Below are 23,960 nucleotides of genomic sequence, written 5' to 3' on the forward strand. Positions count from 1 at the left end.
TTCTTTAAAAGACAAATAAAAAATAATTATAATCATATCAAACAATAACAAGCAAATATGCAGTTCAGTTTATTTTCCACAAAGCATTACTGACTTATTTTTTACTATCACTAAACACTATCAACAATATCATTAGTATCATTCTGGATTTACCTCTTCAGTGACTCTATTTTAATTGAAAACATCTAAAAATTCATGCAAATTTAAAAACACCAACAGATACAGGCTACAGTAAAGACAATATTAGATATATTTCACTGACAACTTTTTCATTAGTATATTAGGAAACCTTGTATTTTATGGCATTAGTATGTCAAATTGGTCATAGTTAGTGTCCGGGCTGCCTTTAAAGATCAGTTGAGGTACGTTTTGTAATGATTCTAACTTATCTACTCAAATCCAGTCAACTAAAAAAAACCTTTTTAAAATTATCGGTTTTTTTTTTAACTGTGTGTAGTTATATTGCATTTGTAGGCAGCCCTGAGATGATGCTTATGTATAAAGTCATGAATTAAAATATATAGTACAACACAGTTGTGTTAATATAAAAATATGTGTGTATAGGAAAAGTTATACTTGACAAATATTGTAAAAACACCTAAAATGTTCTTAAAGCTGCATTCAACTACACTATAGTATGGCATAAAGCCTATATCGAATGGTTGTGTGTTGCTTTTAAATACTAAATAGAGGATCTTAAAGTAAAGTCTTACAGAATATGGTGAGCAATATTCTACCATTGATTGATTTTCCACCCATTGGTAGAGTCTTCAGTCTTTCAGGGGATGATAATCTAAATTATTCCTTCAAAAATAAACTAAATAAAAAAATATGTTTAAAATTAATAAAGAAAATGTAACATGCAAAGAGTGATTCTTTAGCTGATAACTTCCTTAAAGGAAGCCACTTGAAAAAAATTTGGCTGAAAACTGCAGTGCACCTTGTGAAATTTATGTGGCCTGTCATACTTCAACAGCAAATTTTTCAACACAGCTTGAAATATGCTCTACTAAAGGTTTAAAACCTACAATATGAAACTGTGTGAGTAGTATCACCTCAAGCCACCAGGAGAGGTTTTATTATTAATAATATTTCATCCTTTCAAACGACCTCCATTCATTAGAAGTTGAATAAACAAAGCGAGACAACTCTATGGACTCTACACCTCATAATAAACTGACAAGTAATTAATTAAACAGCAAATTTCTAATCTCTTTCTTTGCTCTGGAACCATCTGTGAGAAGATATAACATAATACTTACTTCTTGGCATATAAGTAATTTGGTATAAGATCTCTGGAAAGATATAACATAATGCAGCATTTCTGCAATTCCAGCGTGGTGGTGTACGTGTGTCTGTATGTTTGTGTGTGTGTGTGTGTGTGTGTGTGTGTGTGTGCGTGATTTTGTGCCGATAATAGAATCTTAATTGGTTGATTAGGGAGGATTAAGGTCATTGATTGGATAGAGCTCAGGGCTCACCTGCTGTTCCCTACATCTAATTGGTTGGCTAAATAACATTTCAATGAAAGGCTGGGAGCTGCAGCAGGTGAGCGTTCACACGCGCGCTCACACACACACACACACACACACACACACACACACACACACACACACACACACACACAGCTGAGAGGGAAGGACGAAGGCAGATAAGAAGAGGAACAGGGGATGAGGGATGGAGGGAGAAAGAGAGAAGGAGAGAACATCCTTTGACACCCAAGTGTCTCAGCCTCTCTGGATGACAAAATTATGGTCTGTCAATCACAAACCAGGGTGAATGTCTCTTGGTATGTGCATGCGTGTATGTGTGTGTGTGTGTGTGTGTGTGAGGGGGGATGCTCAGAGCACACAAGGTGCAGGTGTTCAGAACAGACCGCTAATAACCTGTGTCAGCACACACACAGTCAGAGAGTCACACACGGCGCTGTGTGTGAAGTGTGATAGCTACAGCGAGGGTGACAGGCTGTGGAAGATGAGACTAATAATTGATTGACACTGGTGTCCTTGCAGCTGTATCTGTGTTTGTATGTGTACTGATAGATTTTCTAAATGTGTGTAGTTGCTTCTGTGTGATTTGAATGTTAAATTTCACACATTTAAAGGGAACAGAATATAGATACGTGCAAATGTGCTTTTCTGTGCAGTTGCATGCTGCGTCTGAATCTGCAGGCTTTCATATGGTGGCACATGTTTAGTAGCTTGTTATCAATGTGTTTTCATGGAACGTGGACTCATAGAATTTCACCTGGTTTATGAAAGCACAGGTACCGCAGGCGGTTAGAGGATTACTGAGATGTCTGCTTGGTAGCTACTGCCTGTATCATTATTATGGGAGACCTTAATGATGGTGAATTATCATTACTGCAGAAAATGCTCCCCTGCACAGTAGGAAGTAGGCACATAAACAAAATACTCACACTCACAGGAGGTTGTAAATCCCACTCCAGATATTTTTAATGTGCTGTGTAGTGAGGTACTGGAATGAACAGCAGTGCATAAGCAAAGCTGACTGCAGAAATGTTTCTGTGTTGCAGAAAGGAGGCAGTACCTTTAAATAACAAACAGAAATAGATGTGTGGTCCTTTTCCACACGCTATTAAAGGTTATGACTTTAGGATATCTTTGTTAGTGACAACTCTCTCTGAGGCTGTTATGTTACCTGCAGCAGCATCCTCTGTAGCCATGAGTAAACACCTGCATCGACCATAATAGTGACAAACGAGAGACCAACAGTGATTGACCAGAATCATGTTGATAGAATAGTGTAAAATTATTTACAATCATATTTAGAAAAGCATCTCTATCTGTGTGTTCTTTTAATTCATTTGGACTGTTGGCTCCATGACACTAAGAGGCTTGCTGTTTGCTAATGACTTTACAGCTGATATTACAAAGCAACCATCAGATTTATGCAGGGCAGCTTTACAGCTAGCAAACACAAGAAAAAGTAGGGCTGCCCTTTGAAAGTCAGAAATATTCATTAGTCGGAGAACCCTTAGTCGACTAAGATTGCTTCAAGTTGAGCAGTTTTTTTTCTTATTTGCTGGCTGTGTGCTGTGCAGTGTACTTCTAGGGATGTTTTGGTCCCCAGATTTTGCTACAAGTGGTCATGCCTTTGACACTACTCTTTGGTACAGGTAGTAGCAGACATGCAGGCAAAGACACAGATGAAGACAAAACTCTGCACTGTAAGTGGAAGAAGAGGTGAAGAGGCTCACAGCAACTTTATGCCATCTCTGGCTTTTGTTTGATATCTAGTGTTGGCAAAAAATGTTTTGTGTTTGCAATCTGTTGTAAGCACAGTCATGAGCAATTGTATGAATGTATGTGTCATCCATGGTCATGTTTCAGAGGCCTCAGAGTCCTTCCCTGTCTGCATGCAGGCATTTGATGAGTCTCCATGGTGTCTGAATGCTAAGATACTGCAAGAGCAAGGACTTATAGATGTTTAGACTACACTGATAGGCACAGCTGCGTGACGTGTGAAATATACTATTTAAAGCTGAATGATTCTTCTGTTACTTTAAGTTTTTAGTATGTTTCTGTCCATGCAGGTGTTGTGCCAAAAGCTTTTCTGATCAGATTTGTGTATATTAAAGTAAGAACAACTGAGACTTACTGAGTTTTTTTTAATCATTCATCAAGTTTTTGTTAATATTCATCAAATTTACTTCATCATTCATCAAGAGTACAAGATTTTCTATAACACTATATTACATGAATGCCACTGTCACACTGAATGTCTCACTGAGCCCCATTCAAACTTTAAAACGTCACATGGAAAAACAAAGAAAAATCGTTGAATATTCATACTGAACTGCTGAATCTGATTATACTGGCATAATTATGAGTCGGGTGCAGCCCTTAAATAAAAAAGCCTAACAGCTTTGATTTTACATCTGTTACTTAGCTAAACTGCATGAATCTGGCATTGGTTGCTTTGTAGCTGATAAAGTAGCCTGATTTGTAAACCAGCTGCGGGAGTCTAGATATATTAGCTGATGTTATCCACTCAAGAAAGTATTTTGCAAATTGGCAACATTTGCTAGCTTGCAGGTCTTCGCCATTAGAAAGCGAGACAACTTTAGCTTATAGTAGCCAGCTAAAACCACAGTTTCATTATATATTTTACATGTCAATGTTTCATCTGGGATTTTTTTTCAGCACTTGAGAAACTAAAATTATGATATGGGGCACTGAATTTGATGAAGTTACAGTTTTTTTCAGACAACAAATGAGACAAGAATTATCTAACGCAGCCGCTGTCCTTCTACTTTGCCTCCCACAGCTCAGAGATTACTTCGCTGGAGGAACCTGGACAACAGCTCCGGAGACGGACCTTCAGTCAGCAGCTGTAACAGCTCGAACTCAGCCAGTGCAAACCTCAGCGGTAAGTGAATGTCTGTTTCTGGGCTGCCACTGCAAAATGTATATGATATAAACACAGCATGTGTGAACTTTGTGTGGGTGCCGGTCAATTGTTGACGTGAGCAGACCCCACTTCTTAACTAACGTTAGCCACTGTTGCACACTGTAGCAGCGCTGAAGAGAGATGTAGGACACTGTCAGGAGAAGTTAGCCTTGACGGCTTTCTGCCAGAAAAGTATTTTGTAGTTAGGTTTCATGACATCCTTTGGATTTTTCTGGAAGTTTCGGGTCGTGCCCTGGGCATAGAAGTCAGTCCAATGGCTGTTACAGGCCACCAAGGAAGTTGGAAAAGGGGTCAGTTTTTTAAGATACTTTACAGTCATTTCTACTATTGGCAATACAAACAGTTAATATTAAAAGTTACATACAGTACCTTTAAATTATCAACAGAAGAAATTACCAGAATGTTTACTTATTGCAATATTGCAATATTGGAATATTGCATACCAGTTGAATATAAAGGAAACATGTCTCCTCTCACTTCTTTCTCTCTCTCTGTCTCATTTACTCACACACACACACACACACACACACACACACAGATACAGATACAGATAATACAGGCCTTGACCTTTTGGCCAATGGTGCTGTCATAGTAAGTAGGGTGAGAGCACAAACCTGACTAAGCTCTTTAACTGTGGCTGTTTAGACACACTCACACACACACTGTACACATCACGTGTGTCTGTGTGTTTGTGTGTTTGTGTGTCTGTGCTTGTGTGTATGGTGAGGAGGAGTCACTAGAATAGCTGGCTCTACTTCCTCATTTGCCATATTGTTCAGAAGAAGGTACTTAAAACCAGATGGATCTCTCGTTGGCTCACACACACACACAAATGCATACACACACTCGTACAAATTTAGAATGCATATTTATGAGATGAATTGCTTAATTATTGAAAGGTTTGAAATGGAGCCAGTCAAGGTGCAGCGGTATGCATATGTGTATGTTTTGAAAAGGAAAATCATGACATACATACCTCTGCAGGTATTGATGGCTTTACCAAGTACATGTGCATGGACACACATAATCACACACATAATCGACAGATCTACGGTTACGCGTGCACACTGGACGCCTAAAAACTGTCTCCACTGCGTGGGAACCAGTGATTCATTGTTTTTTAAATACTTCAGTTGAACTTTTTAACAATTTATATTTTTCTCGACTCACATGCTCAGAGGCCATGTTCATGAAGTGTAGCGCTCACTGGAAAAACTTGTCTGATCGGAAATCAGCTTGTCCTCCATTGAGCTCGGGGAAACCCCTCTTATCCTACTAGTGAGTAAAGATAATGATAATTTTACTTAAGCCCATTATTGTATAGATTGTGAGATTTAAATCTGATCAATCTAACATCATTGATCAGCCTTAAATGATCAGTTCACCTCAAAATGAAAAAAAATGCATATTTTTCCTCTTTTCTGTAGTGCTAATTAGCCTTTTATCATTCTAAATTGTTTTGGTGAGTTCCCAAGTGTTGGAGATATCAGGTGTAGTTTGGTAGAGAGAAAGTAGTTCATACATAAAACTTCTAGCAACAAGGACTGTGGATTATCTGGAGAGGGACATTGCTGTTGAGTTTTTCAGTTTTGTTTTTTTTTTTTGGTGATTTGAGCACCACAAGCAGAGTGATTTTCTAGTTACATTATTAATGTATGTAAATGACATACTGATTTATTTCCTTACACTGTTTTTCTTATTCAAATCCTGGTTGCTCTTTAAAGTTTATCATAAAGATTCAGGGATCCTTTCACTTTAACATTTAGTTTGAAATAATTTTCAGTAGTTGAGTGCAGAAGAAATGTGCTTTTTTTCCTGAAGGAATCAAAGTGAGCTTGACTAGGTGCCTCAAGGTTACTGTTCCAGCTTGTTAAGGACGTTTTCAATTCCTCCAAATTAAGTGATATTTTAATTTGTTGGTAACTACCCTGTGGCTAAAACACGTTTTGATATCAACCCCTCTATAATTCAAATTTATTTATAAAGTCAATTGTCATAAAACACAGTTTGCCTCAGAGGGCTTTACAGTGTATGACATCCCTCTGCTCTTAGACCCTCACGTCTAAGAAAAAAAACTCCCCCCAAAAAACCCTGTAACACATAGATATGCGGGGGTGGGTGGGGGCGGTGGGGGTTGTAGAAACCTCAGGAAGAGCAACTGAGGAGGGATCCCTCTCCAGGACAGACAGATATGCAATAGATGTTGTAAATAACAATTAAATTACAGTAATGACAAAAAGGAAAGAGAACGAGTGAAAGAAAAAGAGAGAGGGAGAGAGAGGGAGAGAGAAGCGCAGTAATAATACAGCGTGGTAATGCTGAGCTGTGGGGTTGTGCCTTGTCTATTTCTGCAAAAGTGGTAGTGCACTGACCGCCAGCTGCTGTATGTAATACATGGACTACATATATGCACCTCATACAGCCCCACATCAAAAATCCTGAACTATCCCTTTGAAGAGTTTGAAGACTCACTGCCCAGTGGTTTACTTTTAAGCAGATGTCACAACTCTACAAAGTATTTTATCCTCTGTGTTGACACTTGTAATATAAATGGTAGAATTACCCTGTGCACAGTCCATAGTAGCCTGGCAGGAATGGGTACTTGTACATGTTGGATTGGCCAACACAGTTCCCAGATGATGTTGCATTACTTTACAGCAAAAGTTGGGCCAGGTTCAACTTTTTGCAGGGCAATGAAATCATTAAAATGACTGATCAGGCTGCATAATGGTGCTAATGCCTGTGCTCTGCTTTGAATTCTAAGTACAGTACTTATCTATGGTGCTTGTCTTTGGTGGATGTGTGTGTTCATCTTGAAGAAAAAAGAAGGAATGCTGAAGGCAGGGACTCGGAACAAACTTCACTCTTTTAATAAAGTATAATGGTTAATAGGAGACTACTTCAAAACATAAGTGCTGATTTTTCCTTTTGCAGTTATTAGGAAGTATAAATGGTCACATGACCTGACCAGCCACCCCAGACCAGCCATCCTATTCTTAGAATTTTAATGAATACAACCCAGTTTCATATCTTCATATGAATCATCCAGCGCTCAGACTCTTTTTCACTATTAACACTTTGCGGTAGTCACTCTGTGTTAACTTGAGAGCGTACAAAAATACGAGTTACTCATTTAAATGCTTGTGACAACAAACCGCATCAATCCAATTTACATGTTCAGATGACAGACGTTTGCAAATTTTAGCCTCTGAAGACTGGGAGCTGCACAGTTGTGTACACTCGCAGTTATGAGACACTGCAGCTTGTACATTTTGATGAAAAATGAACTGAATTCAGAGTCATTAGTACAGTATGTGGGCTGCTACAAAATCCACATACTGTATGATATTTTAGCCCGCGGCTTATATTAAAGCCCTCTTTACACTGGTAATCACACTCAAAAGGCCGGCGCAGAACAAGGCCATATTTTTTCCTGATCTCCTTTGTCTTCTTCCATCATCTGTGCAACATATCATCTCTCCCCTGAGAGGAACACTGTTTGTGTTTTTCCAAGAAAAGCACTTACATACAAAGTAAATGAAGCTTCAGTGGTTGCCATGACATTTGTCACATTCTGCAACTGAACTGAGCACTTAGGATTTTCTCTGTTATAAGTTTAGTACAAAAGCTACAGCAGGATCCAAGGCTTAGATCTCTGAGAGGTTACTGATGGTTCAAAAAGGAGGAAACCACATTTGTGTAGGTTAAAAGGCTAAAAGTAAAGACAGACTAGGGAAGTATTCTTTCAGTTGTTTTTTTTAATTTAGTTTGATGGTTTATTTAATTTATTTGACCTTTTATTGAGTTTCACTAATTTATTCGATTGCAACTAAACACTTGACATTTAACATTAACATGATGTCAATTTGATAGTTAACATTTCTTTTATAATTACCAGTCACTGAGCCATTTAGTTTTTATGTTTCCTTATTCTCATGTTTTAAGCTTTTTCGACCATTTTGCTTGATATTTTATTGATTAAGCTTTCAACTACATTTACATTGATTTATTTTTTTCCGTTTTCTTGCCATTAAATAAATTAGATATATGATAAAATCCTCTCTTCACTAAAACGGTCTCTTTAAAAAAAAAATCAAACTAATTGATTCAACGTCATTCATTGAGCAGTGTTAACTCGAGTGATGGAAATTCACAGATATGTGCAAAAGTATTCTTACACATTATAATTTCCATCATCTACTACCACAGTTAAATCAGCAGAGATGCCTCTGCTAAACAAATAATTCAAACACTGAATAAACAGTCATATGCTCTGTACTTGCCAAAGAGACAGCCCTGTCCTATGTGGAACTGGACAGGAAGGGAAATATATTGATGGTCTCTTCAAAGCCAGACTTCATAAATAAAAACAGTAATTTCCTTGCTGAACATTGGAGCTACTTGTCTACCACTGCCTCATTTACTTAGTTTGATTGTGTTATTGTGTGATTTTGATGAACCTAAACTAACCCTTCAAAACACCAAAATTACACAATAACACAAACTAACTGTTTAAGGCAGTGATAGACCAGCAAGGTCAAATTAGCCCACTGTTTCTGTCAGTAGAGCCTGGCTTTGAAAAAAGCATACTTTTAGGTTGGAGGGCTGAACTTGACCTCTGAAGAGGTTTTCGGATGTGATTCTGCTTGAAGGACATGTTAATTTATTTGTTAACTTAAGAAAGTCTATCATTTGCATTTTGCACCAAAATCTATGAGACGAGCTGTTACAGAATACAAGGAGTGGTAACCCCCAACTGTACTGTACTGCACTAAACATATTTGCATTGTTGCATCAGTAATTATCACCCCTGACTCTTGGAGATACAGTTCTTCTTCAGAAGGTTTACTCCTGAGGACGGCAATGTTGATAAACCAGCTTTAGCTTGCATGCCCACATTACAGATGAGAGCCATAAAGCTACAAATGTTTCATAACCTTGCAGTGAGTTGTGACTGACAGGCTGTTTGGAAAGTCGCAGAGTTGAAGGTTGAATGAAAGAAACCTTGAAGCTGAAACCTTTTCAAAGCAGACATTTTAACTTGTCATGGCAGGAAAAGCACAGGTGTTACAAGTAACACTGAAGACGGCTCAGTTCTATTCAAGTGTCCCATTAAACTCTGACAGTGTGACAGTGAGACGGCTAGAACAATACCAGGACCCTGAGGCACCTAAATAGAATTCATGGACATCATTCATTTTAGTATTTACACTAGAGGACTGCACTGGGATTGAGATTCTGCATGTCCTGCTGGACCCAACGCAATCTCCTGGGAACAGGCGGCCAAAAATTAAACTGCAGGATTTTTGCGGGGTGAAAACTGTAGAAATTAGTTCCTTTAAGTGTACGTTAGTGATCAAACTGTCCTGAAATACATGCTGGTTTACTCAGAAATCAAAACCGTGTGAACAGATTAAGCAATTTGTACAAGACTGTGAACTACACTGAACCCGAGCAAGTTCTTTGGCATTACCGTGGATACCCTTACAAGGTATGATGGCTCGTAATGACCAAACAGGATAATCATTTAACCTCATGATCTACAAAAATCAGAACATAGAGCATAATTTACTGTTAAAAATATGTTTTGCAAGTAGATGTCTTGGTTAGCAGGTAGTCTGGGATGCACACATTGAGGGAGCGGGAGAAATGAGTCAGAAATCCAGACTTAAGGAAACCGTTTCGCGCAATGGTCTAAGAGCCTGTTTACACTTGGTATTAACATTTATCTCAGGTGATCCAATCACATGTGGACAGTGCTAAATACAAGTGTAAACGACCACCAAGATGCATTGTGGTGTGATCACTCCAACTATTTGCAGAGATGGTTTGGGATACAGTTGACCACATATCTCTTGTAGCGTAAATCCTTATGTTTCCTGATGCCTCCCCAACAAGGACTACATCATCAGTGCAGGATGTGGTGGCTGCTTTGGTGACAGTGCACTAACACTCTTGTACTTACCCAATTTATGCAGAGTTAGAGGAAATGTTCTGTGACCATCATAGACTGTAAAAATAATGGATGCAGCAACGGTGACATTACCCATTGTTTTCTGGACACCATCTGCATTTTGGCATCGCCATCTTGGTTTTTTGGAGCCAGAAGTGACCATATTTGGAGCTTTGGAGGAGCAAAGGTTGGATATGACTGAGAGGCCAAGGACACTATAGGCAGATAGCCTGTCACTCAGAGAAGCCTGCCCTAAATTATACGTTGACAAAATATAAATGGGTGAGTTATATAATAATTCACTCCCTGTACAGTTGTCATGAATTAGCAAAATCCAAACCTTTTTTTGCATCAGGCTATAAACATGTAAATTTCTGCTTTAGGGTTTGGCATTTTAATTTTTTTGGGGTGTATGGGGATTGACTTGATACTAAGGCCAGCCTCAAGTGGCCATTCAAAGAACTGCAGCATTCGACCCTTTCTTGTTGGCTTCATTTTTCAGCCCTGGAGGTTGCTGTTTGGTGACCATCCACCATTTTAGCCCATAAAAGACTTGTTGAATTCTGCTTATAGTGATATCTTCATCTGCACTGATACAACTGCTGACGTGACCAGCGAGCAAGCTAGTGAGAGTGTGGATGTAATAACTGTGCATGTGGCTTTTTGACCGTCCAGTGAAAGTGATAGGCAGTAAGGAAATCTGAACACAAGTGGTCTGAAGTGGTCAACTGGAGGAGACTAATAGAATGGCGATATGTCTTGGTTGTCCACTTGTACACTTGTCCACTGATCACCAAAATGCATATTATTACCTGTTGGGAACAGACTCCTTTGTTTTTTCTACTGTGACAAATCAACACGTTTCCTGTGGGAAAAAACAGCTTGTTTCAGGCTTGACTTTTAAATAAAAACATCATGTAAAGTTGTTAGTTCCAGCTCCCTGGATGCTTTGAATCGACTTTATTAGCACTGTCAACCAGAACAGGCAGCTGTTTAGTGTGTTTTATGATAGAAGCTTATTCACAAATGTTCCCAGCTGAGTTATTTGTTATTATCTCTGCTCGGATGTCTTGCTCGCCTCCACTTTCCTTCACTTGATGTTTAGAGGAGCATTATGTAATTTATGACCATTATCAACAATGACCAGCTGCTAGCCAAGTACAGCAGCATCCACAGGTCTGTGAGAAATAAAACAGGTTGTTTGCTTTTTATGGCTTCAGAATGAACTGTGATGTAATGCTTGGGACTCGCATTTTACACCCACCATTCTCCATCTTTAAAAAGTTTTCTGAGGATTTATGTGTAGGCTATTTGTATATCTGAAACTTTGACAAAAGTGTCTCAATCTCATCTCAGCATCCCAGCATGCAAAGAAATCATTAAGCCATTGGTATCGATTGAAACCCCTGCAGATATATTAGGGTGATTTTATGGGACAATAAAATCTTGCTCAGTGCTCCTTCAACAACTACATACATTTTAGAGTCATATTGCAGCAGACAGAAATGAAAATCCATGGCACTAATATCAGAGATCCCATATTGATTGGGATTGTTTTTTTGTTTCTCAGCTTCTTGCACTTTCCGAGCAGTGCCTACTAAATGAATCCCGCTGTTTTTATGTGTGGAAACAAACTCTGAAATATTAGTAAGATAATGCGAGTCGACAGATCCGGGAGAGACGTGAGCAGAGATCAGCATGAGGAACCAAGAAACAGTCTATAAACACTTTGGGGAATGAAGCCCTGGCTGTCTGTTCTGGATAAGTGAGAGCCTTGTTCCAAGTTCAGACTAAAGTGATCAAAGAGTAACAGGTGGAGTCTTAAATTGAAATCGGCCCTTTTGATAAGCAGCTGAATAACAACGAGGGCCAAACAGCTTAGCACATCTTGTATGCCTCCCTGTTGAGGCGACTTTATCATTTGATCATTTGAACTATCGGTTATTGTTGTGACTAAAGTGTTCAGAATACAAAACTAGACAGACAATTTTTAATGTGTCCTTAGAAGTAATGCTTAAAACTGTGTAATAATTTTTTTGTAGATGAATGTGTTTTCTACCATGGTGTGGAGTGGTACATGTATTCAGATCTTTGAATGAAGTAAATACCACAATATAACAACACCAAATTACTAGTCAACGTCACATTTAAAGCTCTGTTAAACCTGCAATAACTGATTTTTTTGGCCACTTTAGGGCAGCAGAAACAAGTAGTGAACACAACACTGACACATCATCACCATGTAAGTTGGTCTGGTGAACTTGTTAGCAAGCATCACCTAGCAGTAATTGAGCCACAGTCATATTTGTGTTTGTCCGATGAATATATATATCCGATATTTGCTCTCTTATAGCTCTGTTATTTAGTCTCTACCTCTTGAAGGAAATATCTGTCTTTTTAGCTGCTTAATGCCCCGTTATGTTTACCAGCAAAACGCTGACTCTTTCTGTCCGCTATTTCCCAGCGTGCACCAGATGTAAATATGTGACATCAGAAAGACGTTGGACTTCATGGAGTCCTGCATCTATCTTGTTTGGATAATCTTGTTTGGATTGGATGTCAACAATTTTTTAGTTGTATAACTGCATTAATTTCACTTTGTGTGGATGGAAATGTCAAATTAAAGTTGGCATTAGACATTGCCCTGATATTGAATTTTGGTCAACTGACATCTGTATTCTGTATTCAACCAAATATCAACATCTTACAATGCTTGCGGTCAGCTTGGTTGGTGCTGAGGAGTACAGTGTGTTTGTAGAGCTTTTTTGATATATAGCAGAGAAACTGAACTGAAACAGCAGAGTTTCAGGGGGATCTTTGGCATTTTCCTGCCTGGAGTTTGTCTTCCTATATGTTTCTGTGTGCTGGCATCTGATGGGAGCAACAGATTCTGTTATTCTTTTATAAACAAATAGCTAAAACTCATTATAAAGCTTAGTAAAGCTGTGGGGAGCTGCAAAATCAGGTGACAATTCTCTTTAGGTTCATCAGTATGAACAACTCTCACTGTCATGTGATGCATTGCAACAATGTAACATTTGCAGTGACATAAAACTATTAAAGTAATAAATAAAAACAATGATGATTCCCTTTTAAATAGGGTGGAGCAGAGGTTTTACATAGTAGAAAGTACTTAAGTAGTACCTAAAGATAGTGCTTAAGCACAAACGTTGAATTACTTTCCAAATTAGAAATGACGTGTTATTAGTAAATGTTCATAAAACTGTTGGTCCAGGCTAAATAAGCCGAGAACTTTCAGTACAAGCATTTTGAACAGCTGAAAACTAGATCACAAAAATTAAATTTGTGTATAAAATTAATGCAAACAAAAACAATCACAGCTCAAGTGTTTATCTCTTCAGATGATCAAACAAAACTGTCAAAAAACTAACAAACAAAAACGTCACACTTTTCTCCTTACGCACAGGTGTTAATGCAGCTCCTGCAAACATAAAATAGAACAGCAATCAAAGGCTCAGCCTAACAGGTGCCTGAATTAAATGTAACAATGGGGCAGCTGTAGCACAGTAGGTCGAGTGGGTTTGACTACTGAATGCAAAAATGCCTCCCTGAGTGCTTCCTGTCTAAGTGTCCTTGAGCAAACAGTGAACCCCAACGGCTCCCTGTTTATGTGTTTATATTAAGAAAACTGAAGTTATTTTAGCCACAATTATAGTAACAATAATGTGTAATTTTGATTCTTTTCAATGGGATTCTTTCCACCTAGCCTGCATTAAATGTCTTTCAGATGTCTTGGTTTCAATAACAATAACAATACTGTCTAAACTGCATGAAAACGAGACATCTAAAAGGTACTTTTCAGCCACGTTTATAATAATTTGAACCTACACGTCTAGACATCTTTTGACCTACAAGTCAGTTAATCTCTTCTGCACCCAGAGTGCTTATTAGCTGTACAAGTGGCACATTTGTCTGGACAGGAGTTGATGAACGTGAAGATGATTGAGGATTGAAATAATTTACAGACAAGAAGATATTTAGATATCATCAACAACTTGTTCAGTCACCTCTGTGTCTAGAATTATCTCCTTTCATGTGAGAAACAATATTCAGATTCTGTAATTGTTGTGGTTCATATTCTTTTTTCATTTTTATTTTTTTACTGTAGACTTTTGGAAACTCATTTACTTAAGTACTGGAGTCCTCGCTAGAACAGAGTGTGTTGCTGTGCAGCTGCATATTAACTGCGGGGGGACATGAAGGCAGAGAACAGGTGGTGTTTAAATGCTTTGTATTTACAAAATGAGGATATCTGGCGTGATATCGAGCCAGAGTGCAAATGTGTACTTGAAATAGAAAAAAAAAAACCCAAAGCAGGCATTACTGGACTTGAAGATATTTACATTTTTTTATACAGTAAGGGACAATACGAAAAATATTTGGCTGGGTGAATCTTACATTTTGGTTTTTAAAATGTTTGGAACAAATGTCCTAAACAGAGGCAAAGCATAAATAACTTGAGATGGTCGAATATAATATAAACCATAACATATTAGTGTAATCATTTTCACAGTAGCCACCAAAATGCACATTAGAAGTGGGATTTTCATATTTTTGGCAAATATTACAATATTATGAACACAAGACACTAAATAAAAGGCTTAACTTGAATTATGATGTAAGCCTACTTTATGAGACAATTTTAAATTTTTAAAACTTCCTGGAGACACTGAAGAAAAACAACAGTATCAATCATTTTAGCAAGTGCTCCAAATTATGTTCAAGTGACAAAGTCCTCCGGTAGCAATCGTGATAATTAGAAAGAAGGAAATCAGGCGACGGTATTATGGAGCAACAAAGTGCGTGTAGGGGGAAGATTGGTGTGGATGGAATCGTCAACAAAACATCAGACTTAAGCACACTGTTTCTTTCCTATTTACAACTGACAACCAAGGTTGTACACAGTGTTTCCCTAGCCTTAACAAAGTACTTATTTTACCCAGAATCATGATGTTTCCCAAAACTTTACTGAGTCTTTTTGTGCCTAAACCTAACCAAACCTTAACTGCAGAATTTTCATATCATAAAAGCGGATTAATTTTTCTATAGTGGTTTGTGATTGTTTGGGAAGCACTGAAGAATGATGTTGTCTTGCTGATGTGAGGCATAAAAAACATGTTGTACGAGAGGGTACTGACAAATGACAGATTTTGTTGTTTAATTTGAAGGACTTTTTGAATTTCTGTTGCTGCTGGAGGAAATAACTTTCAGTCTCTGACTAGTTAACTGTAAAGGGGAAAGATTTATCCCTGAAATAGTGACAAGAGTATTGTACTATGGTTATGATGAAACGCAGCCACTGAGCACACTAAACTCACCATTTGCAACTATTTTATTCTTTTTTTCCCCCCTTAAAAAATCATGATGCAAAGGAGGGCAAAAATAAGAATTTAGGATGAGTAAAAATTCAAATCCCCTCTTCTGCTTACCCTAAAAAAGTCAGAATACAAAATGCAAAAATTAAAAATACATTACTCTCTGTCTTTTCCGACCTCTCTTGCCCCTCGCAATAATTTTTGTAGAGTCCCTAAGAGGGAAGATACTCTGTGAGAACAAAAAGCAAAGAGACAGAGAAGCTGGAATACCAGATTGACTTTTTTTTTGCTTGTATGCCTTTGAACTTTGTAGATTTGTACATATCCATACTAAAAAAAACAAAACAAAAAACAAGGCAATATTCACGCTTTATACCACTTATGTGTCAAAACATGATCATCCACAACAGCATAAATAATGACAAAACTGTATTTGTGTTCCCAGGATCTGATGTTCCACAGCTCAATATCCTCTTTATATGATTCATTGATGAGACCTTTCAAAGGCTTTTGTGTTCTCATCAGTGTATTTCCTCAGGTTAGATGTACGTTTCCCTGGCTCAATATGTTGAAATCAGCAACCTACAGCTTAGAGTCTACTGATGTTACCTACGCCGGTAAATTTGTGGCCAAGACTGTTTAGTTTACTTTAGATATTGAAATCTCCACAGGGCTGAAGAGATTTCTACCATTGAAACTGCTGTTGAAACAGTAGGGGCCACGTCCACCTCAGTAGTTACAACATGTGCATTTGTACCCACCAATAAAAACCATCAGAGTAGTAGTGGAATTTTATTTTGACAAAATTCAAGACATTTGCACCAAATATTGATGCAGGAAAGGCACAATTGTTCCATAAAAAATATCTGCAGTATACCTCTGCAGTATGCTCTTGATTATACGGGATATGTATGAATTTGGGAGCATAACTTTTAGTAGGAAAATAGTTTATGAGAACAACCTGCAAGGTAATGTCATGGTATACCTGAGAATCTCATGATGACTTTGAAGAAAAATAATCCTTCAAAAAATAATTAAACAATTGTATAGTTTGATGTTCTGTTCCAGATTTATATATACATATCAGGTATTTATTATTTTGAGTTTGATATTTAGTGATCCAGATTTATTTATTTAGGTATCTATACTGTGACTTGCTCAGTTTAGTTGTTATAGTTGTAATAGTTTCCTATAGGGATGAGCCCACAGTCACTTACAGACCAACAGCTGGCCAGTAAAGATTCCCCACAGAGGCTTTTAAGATGTGTTCAAGGACATCTGTGTAACAGTTTCTGAGATGTTTCTGCAAAGTGAGATGGAAGAAAAAATTCTCTAAGGTACATCTCCGCCTTGCTCACCCTCTCCTCTCTCTGTCCTCTGTCATGTTCCCACCAGTGCTACAAAGCATTACAGCCATGCAGTGTTTCTATTATGTTCGTCTATTAAATAAGTGAAGAGTGTGTGTCTGTCTTTCACATCTAATCGTCCACCAGCCCACTTCCTCCATCAGGAGATACAGTATGTCAAAGCCTCCGGGTATCTGTTTGTGGATCTGTGTGTGTATGTGTGTGTGTTTGTGTGTTGTGCTGTTAAGAGTTTAGCCTCGAGTCCTGTCAAAACCTTGAGTTAACACACACAGAAGCTCATTTGCAGAGGACGCTCAACAACGAACAAGACAAGACAAACAAGGCGTGGAACAGAAGAAGACATTTTTCAGTACAACTGTTCAGTGTGTGTGTGTGTGTGTGTGTGTGTGTGTGTGTGTGTGTGTGTGTGAGAGAGAGAATCATTTGTGTTTGTGTGAATCCTCTGTGTTCTGGCCTTATTTAGGCTCATTTACAGTAAACAGATGAGTTAGAAATTCAGTTTATCTGGTGTCGGGGGGGTGGCGGGGGTAGTTGGAGACGTGGGAAAGACGGAGAAAAGAGTCGGAGCCGCTCCATGCATACAATGATCTATTTATCAATTCCCCATCCTGTTTCTCTCCTCTCCACCCATTCTCTCCTCTCCTCCTCCTATTTCTCCTCCTCTCTTGACTGGCCTACTTGCTTATCCTCTTCAGAGCACTTTAAATTCAACTTAACAACACTTTTTTTTGGCTGCTGCATTCGTTCCTCTCCTCTTTTCCCTTCATTTAATTTCTGTTCGATTCCTCATCCTCCCTGGTACAAATAAGATACAGTAGAGACAATTGGCTGCCTCTATCTCATTCCCGTTATTACTCCATCCGAAGTTGTGTGCAAATGTGTTTGTGTGTGCAGTTTGTTTCAGAGAGAAGGAAAGAAAGGAGCAACGAGGACAATACAGAGGGCCATAATAACTGTGGCGTTGTTGTTCTCGACAGTACACTGCAGCAATGCTTTAATTAATGTCTAAATATAGAGTCTTAAATAAACGCTTAGAGGCTGATTTGAAGAAATACATGCCAATTTCCTGTAGGCATATTGCTTAATTAAAAATGTTATTTTCTGAATTTAAGATTATGTCACTCTGTAAAATGGAACCAGAAAAAACCAAGCAAGAGAGAAAGTGAGGAAGGTGAGGAGAGAGGAAGAGGAGGGCGTCTCAGTTTAAGTCTGAACTTTAGGAAATGTGTTTAAACAAAACTAAGAGTCTACAGCCAGCTTTGTGAGGCCGTACTTAAAGCTGAATGCAAACATCTGCTCACTAACTCTTAAGAGTCCTGCATGCGTCTGATTTTCAAGAGCCAATCGCGAACCAACACCACAACATGCAGGATCACACCAGCCCAACCAAATGTACTTGTAACCAATTAGTCTCGCAACTCGACCCGACCCACAGATATGACATCCATAGTTCGATCCAAAACTGCAAAATGATAATGTTCAGATGACTCAGTAAGGCAGCATATTTAAAATGATTGACATTTAATAAATGTGAAATTAAGATATTATATTTTTAAAAGAAAATAATACAGGAAATAACATTTAATTCATTTGTTGCTCATTCTTATAATATTCAGCAGCACATTTTAGCGTCTTAGTAACACACCTGACTGAAGACGTTCTCATATTACTGGAGGCGCAGAAGTCAGAGGACAAAAAGCAGTCTGCAGTCAGAGAACAGAGATGTTAAAACCTTTAATTACATTATTATTATTCTCATTTAATTTTAATATAATTATAATCCAACACCTGCAGTCTGACCCCGCATGTTCTGGTTTTCACCCTGAACTGAACCTGAAAATAAAATTAAGACAAAATACCACCCCATCACCTATTTTGCAGCACTCTCACTGAGACAGCTGAGACTGATGGTGTTGTTAGTTTTGCAGGTGTTTGGTTATAAAGTATTATACAAATTATTTTTTTTTAAATTCAACCAGAGGAGGGAATGGCAATGCATCAAAAAGCTTTCAAGACATTTAACTTGAACCCGGAAATGTTAATCTGTTGAAGACTGATTTGGAAAGTCAGGGGATCATCAAAATTGATTGGATTTGTCCTCTAAATACTAAAATCTCAGTACAAATTTTCATTGCAATCCATTCAATAGTTACTGATAAAAAAGAAAAGAAAAAATGAAGCAAAAGTAAAAATTTAAGTCTGGACCAACCCAAAGAGTGACAAATCCTGTGAAAAGATAAAATCCAACAAAGATATGTCTATCAACACTTTACAAGTTCCCTACCTTGATTGTTGCACTCACCCCCAAGCTTTCTTTCTGTTGAAGATGTAAATATATAACACATCTGTTGATTTTTTTTTATAAAAGGCTTAGTCATTTCCTAAGACAGCTGCATTTGTTTGGGACTATTTTCTGATGTGGATTAATGCACATTTGGTTTGCTTGTGAGTATTTGCAGCAGGATGGTGTATGGTAGCCTGATAATGGAAAAAATAGCCATGTCAGTTCACTTCATTCATATATATAAATATTCATAAAAATATACTATTTATAATATATTTTATATATATTTACATAAGTAACAAATAAAAAACGAAGCACAGGTTGCTAACTTCTTAATATTTGTTATTTATTCATTTAAAAAACAAAAACAAAAAACAGCCTGAGCCGGACCTGGCCCATATTTTGTCCCTGTTGGGACCCATCGGGCTGTGGTTTAGATAAAGAACTCCAGGGTGGATAATGGTATTTTGTTTTGTCTGTTCCTCAACCAATCAGTTGTGAGTGATGTTTCCATCCTACCAGCACCATTTCATTTTGTGTCTACATGGAACTTGCAGAAGTTGCTACCAGCAGTGTTTCATGATAATGTATATTTCAGTTGATTTCAGACTCTTCTGTTGCCATTTTGGTGTCCCTATTTTTTGCCGATGTAGCTCTGTAGCTTTCAAATTATGCAAGAAGACGACATCAACATTCGTAATCCTGCCAACAAAGCTCTGATTTCATTGATTCTTCCTCCAACTGGAGGAAACAACAGTCAATGGGCACACCACCAGACCTACTGTGTGTAAAATGCTGAGATATGGGCAGCCATATCAGAGGTCTGGTATTAGGCTATGTGTGTGTAGTATCGTGCGGTGGTTCATATGAAGGCACATGTCATCTGGTGCAACAGTGTGACTCACTGATTTGTTTTTAGCAGTTTTGGGGCAACAATGGATTTCTGTGGCTCAGGGAAGTAAGATATATCAGGCTTTGGATAAACAGACAGAACTTGTTTGTAGGGTCAAGTCTTTATTGGTTTTGGTGTTTTTGTGGGATTTTGTTGACAAAAAGAAATATAGGATATCACTAGAAATATCCTTTAATGAGAGACAGAAGAGGGACGAGGAGAGTGTTGTGTCTGTCTGTTGTGATGATTCGTAGAGTTTTTCTGATCACCATTTGATCCTCTTGCATCAGTGTGTGTAAGTGTGTGTAAGTGTGTGTAAGTATGTGTGCGTGTGTTTGTGAGAGAGAGAGAGAGAGAGAGAGAGAGAGAGAGACATATATGACCAATCTGTATCTCCTCATTTTCTGCCAGAATTGTACATCCTTCCCACAGTGGGTTTTGTTTTTGTGGGTACAAACACTAATCAGAGCAGGAAAACCCAGTGGGGGGCAGGTAGAGAGAGGGACAGAGAGAGTGGGTGGATGAAGTCATTACTGTGTGTGTGTGCTATTTGTGTTTTTCAGAGCGAGAGAAGGAGAGAAAGAGAGAGAGAGAGGGAGGGAGGGAGGGAGGGAGGAGATTACACTGAGGGGATAACTCAAAGCTGATTGAAGGCCGTGGCGGGCCGGAGCATGTGACTGGCTCATGTTGATATTCTGGTGTCATCAAGATCATAGTTCGTTTCTCTCTAACACCCTTCAATCAGCAAAGCTGCTAAAAACCCATGTGTTCAAGTGTATATTTAGCCACCCTGCACTGCTGCCTTCAGCCTGCATTTGCACCGACATTTCAAATTCTCAATGCAGGAGAATAAAAATGGTGGATTTAGGCACTTTAAGTGATATGTCTAATCTTTATTCATCATCATCATCATTAGAAAGCTCTTTACGGCAGAAAGCGCTTAATTCTAACCAAAATCCAATTTTTTTCCCTGCAAACTTTCACCAAGAAATCCCTTTCTGGCAGAAAGCCCTGAAGGCAAACTTCTCCCAACAGCATTTTAAAATGTACCTTTGTCTGATTGGTGTTTCACCTCGCACAGCAACACAGGAATATAAGATAAAAAGAGAATACAAGCTGAGGAGAGGGTCTCTTAAGATAAATACACCACCACATACCTCTAGCATGTATGAGTCCATACATTGTTTTTCAGGAAAATCCTGCATAGTACACCTTTAAACCAAGTATACTGTACAATTCTCAGGTTGTTGTTGGCTGCTTTGATCAGTTATAAAGCAGGCAAAGAGTGAGCAGCTGCGTTTTGGTATTAAGAAGCCAGCAAATATTGTAGAGTTCGTTGCTTAATGTTAATAACAGTACATTTTTGCATGCATTATATTTGTCCATGCCCCCTCATTGCATGTTTTATACAGTGTTGATGCTACATTGGATCTTAGTTCAATAACACAGCAAATCTCAGCTGCTGTCGGTGAGGTGCACAGTGAATACCAGTGGAGCCTAAAGGTACAATCACTTCAGCACCAGTCTCTGCAAAAATAAGCTTTTCCATTTGATGCAACCAAAGCTTCTACGACGGACGAATACAAGATTTCCTGTCTTGGTGCAATTTCCTGGCAGACTCAGAGGCTCACCTTTGTTCAACCCCACAGTTTTTCAAAGTCAGCCAATGCAAACACTGATGCACCGGTGTTTGGGAATGTAGAAAACCGCATCATGCACTCACAGTTTGTGATTACTGTGATCAGAATTTATTTGTTATCAAATCAAAATCATTGATATCACACTCATTATGGGCCTTTTGAGCAATTTTGCAGGTGCAATTTTGTTGGACATAGAAGTGTATAGAGACATCTCTATCTGTACCTGTTCACCCAACTAAATTATCTGTCTCTGTATCTATATTCCGCTAGAAGACAAGAAGCTGGCATAGTTAATACCAGACATCTCAGCTGTTGTAATTTTTTAAAATAATTTTTAACCTTTTATTAGTTGGCATTGTTGTTGTCAATTAATGTTGCCAGCAATTGTGCCTTTAAAACCTCAACTTGATATAGTAATGGCATATAATTAATTATGACATTTCCACTTTCAGATGCTATACTTTTTACCCGTCTCTCTCTCTCTCTCTGTCTGTCTCTGTCTCATTTTTATTTTTAACTTCACAGAGTTGTTTATACTGTTTGACCCATCTCTACAGAAAAAAAGGAATATATATATATACATCATTGAAGCTCAATAAACAGTTTTTTTTAATGTTTGTCAGAGGACTACCTTTATATATTGTATTAGTATTTATTCTGTTTTATGAGTATTTTTATTACGTAATGCCGCAATTATTTTGCAGTTGTTTTTATTTATATATATTTAAATAAGCAGATTCTTCATAGGATGTTGGTGGACACTAAGTCAAAATTTCACCAAAACTATGGTTGATGCATACATTATATCACATCTTCAGTTGTTGAATAATTACTGAAATACAAGGTAAATTGTCTAGTTTTTTTCATAATTTGGGCAGGGTTTTTTGAAACAGAGGAAAATAAAACATACATAATACATACACAAAAAAATTATACTTTCTAAGCTTCATCTTTATATATAATTTGCGGGAGTTTAAATGAAATCCAGCTGTCACATCAGTCTTTGGTCCCACTACTCCAAGACATGATATGAGGGCGATAGCTGGGAAAGCTTTCAGCTTTGAGCTGGTTGCCTGCTGTGCGCTGACTTGATGGGTGACAGAATATAGAAATCACTTTTCAATAATGTGTCGTAAATTAAATCAAAGTCCTACCTTGCAAACAAAATTGGCATTTTTATCTTTTGGCAATCCATGATATTGTTATACGGTTATTGCTTAACATCTAGATTAGTTTAAGTTTTCTATTTTGTTCCAACTGCAAACATTACTTTTTATTTGTAATGTGGCTGTTAAGATCACGGCGATTAATGTTGATTATTGTCGTTTTTGTGCTGGTTTATAGTTTTAGTTTGATTTCTTTTGCATTTCTTGGCACCAACTCTTGTCTCCTTTCTTGAATGTCATTACAGGGTCGACATTGCAGAAAGCTGCTTTCTGTAATTCCCTCTGTGTTGCTTGACGCTATATGAATTAATCTGAGGAAACATACATACCAATAAGGCTTTTTTTCTCCCCCTGAATAATAATGGCCAACTTCAGACAGAATAAGCATTCTATTTACATTGTATTATCTGTACTTTCAGGAATAACATATTCCATAGCTACTCCATCCATAGCTGGACAAAGGGCATGTGAGCAATACCTTAACGTAAAATAAAAAGGTTTTTAGGCTATTGAAAATACAATCTCAATCAGCCACTCAGATTTGCAGTTTTGACAGAGATATTTGGATGGATATACTTACTATAATTTTTGCCTTTTAAACAATGTTGTTTAGCCTTCAACATCCCATAAACATATGTTTAATACACACATTTATTTTAAATATTGTGTTCTGTTAATATGTGTACAACAGTTATTAATTTTGAGAGTGTGGCTCGTTACCATAGCTTCATACTCTAAACACATACAACTTAAACACATTTTCTTTTTGGAAATCAGTCCTTAGCAGAGCATGGAAAGTTCTGAAAGTTGGCATTATTATAGAATTTTTTACCACCGAAATAATAATTTTTATAGCAATTTCTCACCCCATGTAACATTCAATTTTGT

The 23,960-nt window shown here is 37.8% G+C and overlaps 1 protein-coding gene across 5 annotated transcripts in view; it reads left to right on the forward strand.

Annotated features, from left to right (window-relative positions):
- The window catches only part of LOC121942621 (protein ELFN1), a 153,360-nt gene that overhangs the window by 58,362 nt on the left and 71,038 nt on the right, over positions 1-23,960 (forward strand). For all 5 annotated transcript variants that reach the window (XR_015776242.1, XM_088075807.1, XM_088075809.1 and 2 more), the window contains one exon: positions 4,291-4,392. The gene's annotated coding sequence lies outside the window, so the exon portion shown is untranslated. The remainder of the gene's footprint in view (positions 1-4,290; positions 4,393-23,960) is intronic.

Source organism: Plectropomus leopardus, chromosome 3 (assembly GCF_026936395.1).
Source record: "Plectropomus leopardus strain MGB_pleo_1.0 chromosome 3, ASM2693639v1, whole genome shotgun sequence".
Classification (NCBI taxonomy): Eukaryota; Metazoa; Chordata; class Actinopteri; order Perciformes; family Serranidae; genus Plectropomus; species Plectropomus leopardus.